Consider the following 11,167-nt stretch of genomic DNA (forward strand, 5'->3'; position numbering starts at 1 on the left):
ACACGCAGGATATTTGCACACTACTGTTATTATTGTATTATATATTTAAAGTTTCATATGTATTTATCTGTTTTTTAATTTAACGTGTAACAGTGTGATGGAGAAGTCCACACTGCATCTCATCATCATTCTACCATGACTAGAAAGGTATTCGTTTTCATATTCGTAGGTCAAACCTTGGTTGCCTCTGGCAGGAGGTTAAGAGTCGGCTGTAGATGGAGGTTTCAGTGAGATAACGATCCCAAACACACAAAATCTACAACAACAAACCTGGGAATATAAAGCAAAATCTAAATGTTTTCCAAGATCATGCAGGAAGCGTAACTGTAGGGGTGCCAATAATTATGGAACAAGCATTTTAGCAGAAACAATGCAGTATTTAAGAAATCTATAAATGCTTGAAAATTTTAGTTTTAAAATAAATGTACAGCAAATGCAGATGTTTCACTTTGTCATATTTTGTTCTCATCTTCATGCAGGGTGCCAATATTTCTGGAGTTGACCAGTTTTATACCTTTAAACATTTAATCTTCCTGTAAATTTCTGCAGAAAAATACGATACTAAAAACTTAATACTTATTTTTTCAAACATGAGGTGAGATTTTTACCAAACATAAATAAAATATAAAAGTTTTTTAAATGATCAGGTCATAGTACAGACGGGTATTCACACACACGCACACGCACACGCACCCACGCACGCACGCACACACGCAAACACACGCAAACACACACACACGCACAGACACACACGCGCACGCACGCACGCACGCACACACGCGCGCGCGCGCGCACGCACACACGCAAACACACACACACGCACGCACACGCACAGACACACACACGCACGCGCACACACGCACGCGCACACGCACACACACGCAAACACGCACGCACACACGCACAGACACGCACAGACACACACACACGCACAGACACACACGCACACACACGCGCACACACACGCACGCAAACACACACGCAAGCACACACGCACGCACACACACGCACACACGCAAACACGCACGCACAGACACGCACAGACGCACACACGCGCACACACACGCACGCGCACACACGCACACACGCACAGACACAGACACACACGCACACACGCACACACACGCACAGACACACACACACGCACAGACACAGACACACACGCACACACACACGCACAGACACGCACAGACACACACACACGCACAGACACGCACGCACACACACGCACGCGCACACACGCACAGACACACACGCACACACACGCACAGACACACACACACACACGCACACACACGCACAGACACACACACACGCACGCGCACACACGCACAGACACACACGCACACACACGCACAGACACAGACACACACGCACAGACACACACGCACACACACGCACAGACACACACACACGCACAGACACGCACGCACACACACACGCACACACACGCACGCGCCCACACGCACAGACACACACGCACACACACGCACAGACACACACACACGCACAGACACAGACACACACACACGCACACACACGCACGCGCACACACGCACAGACACACACGCACAGACACACACACACGCACAGACACAGACACACACACACGCACGCACACACACGCGCACACACACGCACGCAAACACACACGCAAGCACACACACACGCACAGACACACGCACACACACGCACAGACACACACACACGCACAGACACAGACACACACACACGCACGCACACACACGCGCACACACACGCACGCAAACACGCACGCAAGCACACACGCACGCACAGTAAAGAGGCCATCTGCGCTGGTGCTGTACAGTAGAGGGAGGAGATTCTCCGCTGAAGCGTAATCACGGGATTTCCTGACCTTAAAGCAGTCCAGCTTCCTGCTCTTACATAAACACACTGCACTTTATTTATTTATAGTGCGAGGGCGAACCTCCTCCTGCCGCTCCACCTGTTCATTAAATGCCATGAGGATCTCACACGCACGCACACACACGCACACACGCAAACGCACACACACGCAAACGCACACACACGGGTCCAAAAGTCTGAACGCAAACCCAACTGTTTTATTTCCTCATTTATAAAACACTAATGTAACATTCTCCTTCACTGTTTCATTTCATTTCTGTTGTTTTTAAAGAAACAGGCCAATAAAAAAAGTCATCGTCCACAACGTCCACTTGAGTCCATCAGCAGAGACGTGTTCGGTGTTTTCTACGTACGTGTGCGACACGCAGCACTGATTTCAGACATTTTCTCAGTTCTGTGTAAATGAGTTACGCCGCTGTAAAGAAGAAACAAATCCGAACGATGGTCTGGAACGATTCCTCAGACCGAAACGACGCTGCGTGTGGTGCGACGCTTCCTCAGTTCCCCGCTCACTACTTTAGTTCCTACCTGCGATTGTTTACTACTTTACTTCCTGTTTACTTCCTGTTTACTTCCTCAGTTCCCTGCTCAGTACTTTAGTTCCTACTTGCGATTAGTTCCCTTTTACTGCTTCACGTAAAAATGGAAGAAAAATGTACAACCTGTCGTATACGAGCGCTCACTAAACACGTACAGAGACGTTAGGAAGTAAAATAAAGTTCGTAAGGAAGTAAAAGATCGTTGGTGTCTCTGGTGAGAGTACGCAGCTAGTACAGTTAGCTGGCTTTGCTAATCTAATCTGAGAACAAGGCTAGCATGAAGCCGAGCTTCGTATTCGGTTCATCACCGTTTTGCTTTAGTGACAGTGTGACTCGAGCGGGCATGGACTCCACACGTTTGTGTAAAAGCTTACAATCCATTTTAGATCAGATCTTTCAGTAGAAAAGATTAGACATGAGGAAAATCTGACCTTTTTTTTGTACAAAGGAGTTAACCTGCTCAATATCACACATTTACTTACATTTAAATAAGGAGCTAGAAATAGTGCAGAATCTTCAGTATTAAATATTCAAGTGTTGTGCATTTACTTTCTTTTGTTTTAGAATTTTCAGCAAAAAACAAGTTAAAAGACGATTAAACCAGTACTGAATTTATTACTTACAGTGTCGCATCGTTCAGAGTTATTGAGCTTTTCACCCACCAACACGTAGTGTGTAACTATAATACCCAGCATGCATTGCACAAATACGTCACATAAAAAAACGAAAACAGTTTCATAAAAATCATCAAAATTCACTTCCTACTCCAGCATGCACCATCATGAGGATTTCAGACAAACCTGACCTCAGAGACGAGTGTGTGAGCGCTGGGAGAAGTGTGTAGGTGTGTTTACAGCAGGTGTATCAGTGTGAGTGTGTGTGTGTGTGTGTTTTTCCACTTTGTTTCCCTTTAAGCTTTCTGCTACAGGAACTGTGTTTAATAAAACATCTGTAACTGAGAGAGACGAATAAAGTAACTCGATATAGTGAATATAAATTTATACAGCTCATACATCTGATCAGCCGTGTGTGTGTGTGTGTGTGTGTGTGTGTGTGTAAGATGCAGCATGTTGGTGCAGATGTTTAGAGAACACCACGGCGGGGGACAGATGGAGAGGCCCTGTCAGGAGCAGACGAATGTTTCTGATCGCTTATTATTTCAGCTCTGGGGAAATGCGCACACACACACACACACACACACACACACACACACACACACACACACAAAGCATAAGAGAGAAAGAATTCCTCCTAGCCGAGAGCTGAGAAGGTGAATAGATAAACAGATAGATTCCTTGATTCTCATTATGACATTTGTTTACAGGGAGCCAATATTTTTCCCCACACATTTGTGAGAGTCATTATTTCATCATTGCATGAAAGAAGAAAATCTCTGTACTATAAAATTAGAAGAGAAGTCTAAGAGCAGGAAACAGTTTTGTAGTTAAAGGTGTTTGTGAATAAATGAAGCTGTGAGTGTGATGAGTCGCTCCTTTCAGAAACAGAACTACACTTTTTAAAAAGTAAAGATAACATCAGATCTTCAGCAAAGTGAATTTGTGTTGAATTGTCACATATTTAAACACGTTAACTACAACATTTAATGACAGAGTTCGACAGCTGCCCTTCCACTTCCATTCTGCATGAGTTATCTGAGTCTTTTCTCATGAATACGGTTTTATCAGTTTGGTAATCACACACACACACACACACACACACACTTCAGTCCTAACTCTATATGTATGTAATTGTGAACAGATATCTTTTAAATCTCTCACGTCTAAAACAAACACCAACAAACGTCCACCATCACAAAGCACCTGTCTCTAAACCTCAAGCAGATCTGAAAGACTGAATAAAATATTTAACCTGCGTGAAATCTCGGTGTTGTGTGTGTTTGTTGTTTTGGTTATTGCTGTGATCAGCTCAGTCTCAGTGATATTTCACACGGTGAAGCTTCACGGCTGAAGTCCATCAGCGCAGCCCAGTGTGTGATGATAAAAATGGCCCCTGAGGGACTGGAAAAGCAAAATCTCAGTGTCCGCTGATTGACTCGAGGTCTTTTAGTCCGTCCTTTATTCTCACGGTGACATTAACACACACTTCAGCTCTAAAAACCTGATAAGAACACAAACACACACTCGTCTTACCTCCGACTCTCAGAGTGGACGCTCCACGCTCGCACGCTTCCTACAAACTTAAGCACCGTCTTCAACGTCTTTAGTACACTGGAACTGTTTGCATTATTTTAGCTCCAGCACAGACACACACTCACACACAATCACACACTCACACACACACACTTCCTGAAGCCGTCGTCAGAAGTGGAGGCCGTCCAGAGTCTCTTTGAGACGCGTAATTAGGATGCAGAGCGAAGAAAGAGCAGCCAGGCTTGTTAAGAGCTGGCATGCAAATGGACCGGGCGACAAAGAGACGCACACAAACACACACACAAAGAAAACCAGAGCAAGAGAGAGAGAGAGAAAGATTGAAAGAATTCCTACAACCCAAGAGCCAAGAACAAGGCGAAGAGACAGAGAGAGACCTTTGATGCCCAGATCATTAACGAAAATAGGATGATGTCTGTTTATGTTTCCTCAAGGGTGCCAATAATTTTTCCCACACATTTCTGAGATTCATTATTATTATATAAATTATTTAGAGCAAATCCCTTTCGTGCAGTGGCCACACTTATGGACAGGAAGCTTCAGGCTGTAGGGGAATATACAGCTTCACTGTGTTAGTGTTTGGTGCCGTTGCCTTCCACAAGTTTCTCACGATACTTTACTGGACTTTCCTCTCGTTCCTCCTGACAGAACTTCTGTAACTCAGTCAGGTCTGTGTTCCTCCTCGCTCAGCCGCACTGTTTCAGTTCGGTCTACAGATTTTCTGTGGGATTCAGCTCATGACTTTGTGATGTTCACTCCAACACTTTGTTGTCTTCACACCATTTTGAGCAGCTGTGGAGCTTTGATTAGGAGCACTGATCTGCTGGAAGACCAAGTTGTGACCAAGTTTTAACTTTCTGCCTGATGGCTTGAGTATTTATGAATAATCCTCCTTCCTCATGATGTCACTCATTTTCTCAAGTGCCTCAGTCCCTTTTCCAGCAAAACACCCCACAACATGATGCTGCCACCACCATGCTTCACAGTTGGGATGGTGTTCTTCTGGGTAAAATCCTCCTGCTTTTTTCTCCATACACACTGCTGATCATTACGGCCAAACAGCTCAATCTGAAGTCTTCTCCAAAAGCCTGCTGATCACCTGCACACTTCAGTCTGGCTTTTTTAATGCCGCTCTTGGAGTAGCGGCTTCTTCCTTGCGTGACGGCCTTTCAGGCCGTGGTGATGTAGGACTCTCTTAATGGTGGGTGTACATACTTTGGTACCTGATGCCTTCAACTCTGTCACCAGGTCCTTTGTTGTTGTCTTGAAAGTTTGTTCATTGCAGAGAGGTCATTGTGTCTCCTTCCTAAACAATGCAGTGTCTGTGTGGTCCAAAGTTTTTTTTTATATTTGCGTACAGTTGGTTATACAGATGTTTGTGGTACCGTCAGTTGGTTGGAAATTGCTTCTAAGGAGGAACCAGAAGTGTGAAGACCCACAGTATATTCTCTGAGGTCTTGATGGAGTTGCCTGGATGTTCTCAGGGTAGCAAAAGGCAAACAGGCTCTGGCTCTAAAGGTAGGCCCTTTTACAGCCTCAGCTGCTCCTAATCAACTCCTAATTATCACAAGTGGCCAATCAGAAGCTTCTAAAAGTCATTACATCAATTTCTGGAATCTTCCAGACTGTTTAGAGAGACAGTCAGCATAGTGTATAGAAACTTAATCACTGGAATTCTGATACAGTGAAATGAAGCTGAAATAAATCTGTCTCTATTCGATTGTTCTAAAAATGACCTCTGATGTGAATAAAGTAGACGCCCGAAACATAAAATGTGTGGAGTTATGAAAAAACTGAGATTGGATATATTTAGACGAGGTATGTGTATTTAAACGTTTGGCATCAACGGTAACGATAACATTAATAACATGTCATACTGCTGCCCTTCCACTTCCGTTCTGCGTGAGTGGAGTTTAACGGTTCTTTTCTCAGTGCAGAGAAATGACTACACACATATATATATTAAACAGATATCTTTTAAATCTCTCACGTCTAAAACAAACACCAACAAACGTCCACCATCACAAAGCACCTGTCTCTAAACCTCAAGCAGATCTGAAAGACTGAATAAAATATTTAACCTGCGTGAAATCTCGGTGTTGTGTGTGTTTGTTGTTTTGGTTATTGCTGTGATCAGCTCAGTCTCAGTGATATTTCACACGGTGAAGCTTCACGGCTGAAGTCCATCAGCGCAGCCCAGTGTGTGATGATAAAAATGGCCCCTGAGGGACTGGAAAAGCAAAATCTCAGTGTCCGCTGATTGACTCGAAGTCTTTTAGTCCGTCCTTTATTCTCACGGTGACATTAACACACACTTCAGCTCTAAAAACCTGATAAGAACACAAACACACACTCGTCTTACCTCCGACTCTCAGAGTGGACGCTCCACGCTCGCACGCTTCCTACAAACTTAAGCACCGTCTTCAACGTCTTTAGTACACTGGAACTGTTTGCATTATTTTAGCTCCAGCACAATCACACACAATCACACACTCACACACACACACACACACACTTCCTGAAGCTGTCGTCAGAAGTGGAGGCCGTCCAGAGTCTCTTTGAGACGCGTAATTAGGATGCAGAGCGAAGAAAGAGCAGCCAGGCTTGTTAAGAGCTGGCATGCAAATGGACCGGGCGACAAAGAGACGCACACAAACATACACACACACACACAAACACACACACACACACACACAAACACACACACACACACACACACTTGTAGGGATACCTGACACGAGTGACCGAACCTTACATCACATTGTATAAACACACACAACCTTCACACACTTCAGTTTCTCACTTTTTCAATATCAGAAGGAATGAAGATGATAAATATAGAAAAGTGTGTGTGTGTGTGTGTGTGTGTGATGCAGAAGGTTCTGGAATAGAGGAGAGAAAACTGTGCAATTGATGCTGAGAAGTTCAAAGGCCCAACCAAAGCCTCTCATCTTCCCGGCCACACACACACACACACACACACACACACACACACACAGAGCTGGGATGAAGGTCTAACATCACACTGGACAACAGCGCTGAAGCGACATTAACTCCAGGGGGCGCTGCGTTTAAGAGAAACGCTCATGTCATGACCTGACCTGATCATGTGACATCTTTAAACAGCCAATCGCAAAACTCCATATTTCTGACATCATCACTGTCTTTTCCATTTTATTTGCTTCACTGCTTCCTGTAAAATACATTAGCTTAGCTAGCCACCTGAACACATCACTGTTACAATGCTAACCAGCTAGTTAGCTAACGTTATCTCTGATTAACTGCTCCTTTAACATGGTGAAGCAGAGAGAGAGAGAGAGAGAGAGAGAGACATAGGGGAATATTAAGCAATTTAGAGATAAAGATACAAAGAGAGAGAGAGAGAGAGAGAGAGAGAGATAAAGAAAGGATGGAGTGACAGAGATTAAATTAAAAGAGAAAAAGAATGCCAGTGTCAGGAAAAGACAAACGGATGGACAGACAAACAGAGAGACAGACTTTAGGTGTTAATATAGCAGCTGCATTAAAGTGAACTGAGATCAGGATTAGTTCAGGTTCACATACAGATGTGTTTCTACAGCTGAGAGAGAGAGAGAGAGAGAGTGACTGAGATTACACACCCACACACACACACACACACACACACACACCAGTGAGCTCGAGTCACCAAAAAGCCTGTCACGCTCACATAATCACGCTTCTATAAATTGTTGATTAAGGGATGCCGTTACAGAGAGAGATGTCGATAGAGGGGGGAGAGAGGGAGAGAGGGAGAGAGAGGGATAGAGGGAGAGAGAGAGAGAGAGAGAGAAATGCTGGTGTTGAGTCGATGAGGGAATTCCGTGCTGCTATTTTTAGCCCGGTTGCTCTGTGGGGTTTCTCCGGGAGAGAGATTCTCTCCTCTGCTTTCACCAGCACGAATCGAGAAAATCAACATTCAGTGCACAGAATTTTTAAATGAGAAGAAATAAAAATCCATTTCTTTCTTTTTCTCTCTCTTTCTCTCTTTTTTAAATGAAGCCTGCTGTAGTGTTCGCTGCATAACAATGCGCTGTCCCTTTAGATGAACATTTTCATTTTCCTCTCAGCTCTAAAGCACCTGAACGTCTTCTCTATAATATAAAAAAGGATCTTTTTAAATACGTGATCATTCATACGGGTTAGAGCGAAATACGAACAGCTTCACACTGGAAATAAACATTTCTTGGTATAGTTACACTTTCAGTAAAAATTGAAGAACATCCTCAGTGGTAGATATTTTAAGCTGATTTGTGTGTATCGTCCTTGACCCCAGGAAACTCTGCACGCGTGTGTGTGTGTGTGTGTGTGTGTTAATTAAATGTCTCTGCAGGACACGGCTGATAAATCCATAATCACACCTGCTAAGTGTGGCTCAGATTTTCCACTTCAGCAAAAAAGCAAGCTAAAAGCAGTGGGGTTCAGATTTACTGCTGATTTCTGGAGTTCAAATGGCTGAAAAAAAATCGACACGGACGAAGACACCATCTTAAAATAACTCGCTCAGATGATCAGAAGTGCAGTTGTACATTTTTAACTAGAAAAAGACTGGCAGATTGTTCAGCTGAATGTCGGGTTCAACGGAGGATTTGGATCGAGTGATGGCTCGGTTTGAACAACAAAAGATCTGCTGATCGCCTGGATCAATCAACATTTGGTTTAACCTGAAAGATCAGCTGATTTTTTGGATCAACTGATCACTTGGCGCAACTGAAAGTTCAGTGCTAACAGAAGATTGGCTTGGCTTGGATTGAGTGATCATTCTGTGCCAATAAAAGAAAATCAGCTGCTCGTTAGTTTCAACAAAAAGATCAGCTAATAATTTTAATCACTTGAAGTTTTGGTTCAACCAACAAATGGGCTGCTAATTTGGATTAACTGAATATTTGGTTTGACCAAAAGATCATCAGCTAATCATTTTCACTGAGTGATCATTTGGTTTGAACAAAATTCCTTTGGCTGATCATTGCTATCAACAAATCATTTGGTTTAACCAAAAGATCGGCTGAATTTTTGGGTTGACTGAATGTTTGGTTCTGCTGAAAGAAAACCAGCTGATCATTTGAAACAGACTGATCTTTTTATTCAAACAAAAAAAGATAATTTCTCCACTAATCATTTGGATTGGTGTTTCAGTTTGAACAAAGATCAGATCAGCAAATTTCCCGAATCGACTGATGTTGGATTCAACCAAAAGATCAGCTTAATGTTGGGTTTGAACAAAGGAAGACCTGCTGATCGCTCATGAACCAAAGAGAGGATCGACTGATTGTTTGGCTCAGCAAATTGTCCGGATCGACTGGATGTTGGATTTGACCAAAAGAGCAGCTGATCTTTTGACTCATCATTGACTGAATGTTTGGGTAGAACATGAGAGGATCGGTTAATCACTTGGATCGAACAGATGAAGATTGCCTGTTTGTTTTGTTTGAACACGCTGATCAATAAGACTGATCAATAGGTTTATTCCGAGGATTAGCTGACTGCTCAACTCGAAAAATTAGACATGAAAAGAACATTATGTTTGAAACTTTTTAATAAAGTGAATATAGACTGGACTCGGCTCTTAGCGCTTCAAACACACACACACACACACACACACACACACACACACACACACACACACACACACACACACCGAGCTGCAGAACTTGGAGCTTGTAAATGACCTGGAGTTGTTTTGAAGGAAGTCGCCCTGATTACGGTTCACATGGGATTTACTCATCTGTGGGGAATTCTACGAACACAGAGCTAATTTCATCTCCGAGTGTGTAACCTCATGGGAATACGTGTGTGTGTGTGTGTGTGTGTGTGTGTGTGTGTGTGTGTGTGTGTGTGTGTGTTAGCGTGGGAAAACACTCAGGTGCTGCAGTGTGTGTTTCTGTTACAGGTCCAGTGGAGGAAACCAGCTGCATCCCAGGACCGATGTTTAATAACCACTTTCTCCATCTTAAAGTCGCTGCATTAAGGTGAAGTTCACTAGATGAGCGTTTGATGAAGGATCGAGTCGACATCAGTGTAGACTTCAGGAACACAACTTACCCAGAATCCACTGCTGTGGATGAAGCTGTTTTGTAAATGTAGAGAGGAGGAATTAAATTCTTACACAGCGCTAACTGATCCGCATCGCTGGCTAATTGATCCGCTAGCCGTGTTTATGGGCTGATATCAGGAAACATGCTCCACCCACCGGTGACGGCCATGACATCAGACTTTATTCCATCAAAATCTTCTCCATCATCATCACCGCTAACAGATGATCAGCTAAACATCAGGACCGCATGATCATTCGATTCAAACAAAAAAAACCACGATCGAAAGGTGAAAGTTTGGATTGGCTGAATGTTTTTTTTTGCTCAACTAAAAGATTCACTGATCGTTTGATTTACCCGAATGTTTAATTCAATCAATCAAAAGATGATCGTCTAATTATTTGAATTGAGTGATCAACTGATTCTAACAAACAAACATCTTTAAAATCGACTGATCATTCTGTTTAACCAAAAGAAGACTCGCCATTTGTTTGATTCGAATGAAAGATCAGCCGAATGTCGA

The sequence above is a fragment of the Pangasianodon hypophthalmus genome, chromosome 8, assembly GCF_027358585.1.
Source record: "Pangasianodon hypophthalmus isolate fPanHyp1 chromosome 8, fPanHyp1.pri, whole genome shotgun sequence".
Lineage (NCBI taxonomy): Eukaryota > Metazoa > Chordata > Actinopteri > Siluriformes > Pangasiidae > Pangasianodon > Pangasianodon hypophthalmus.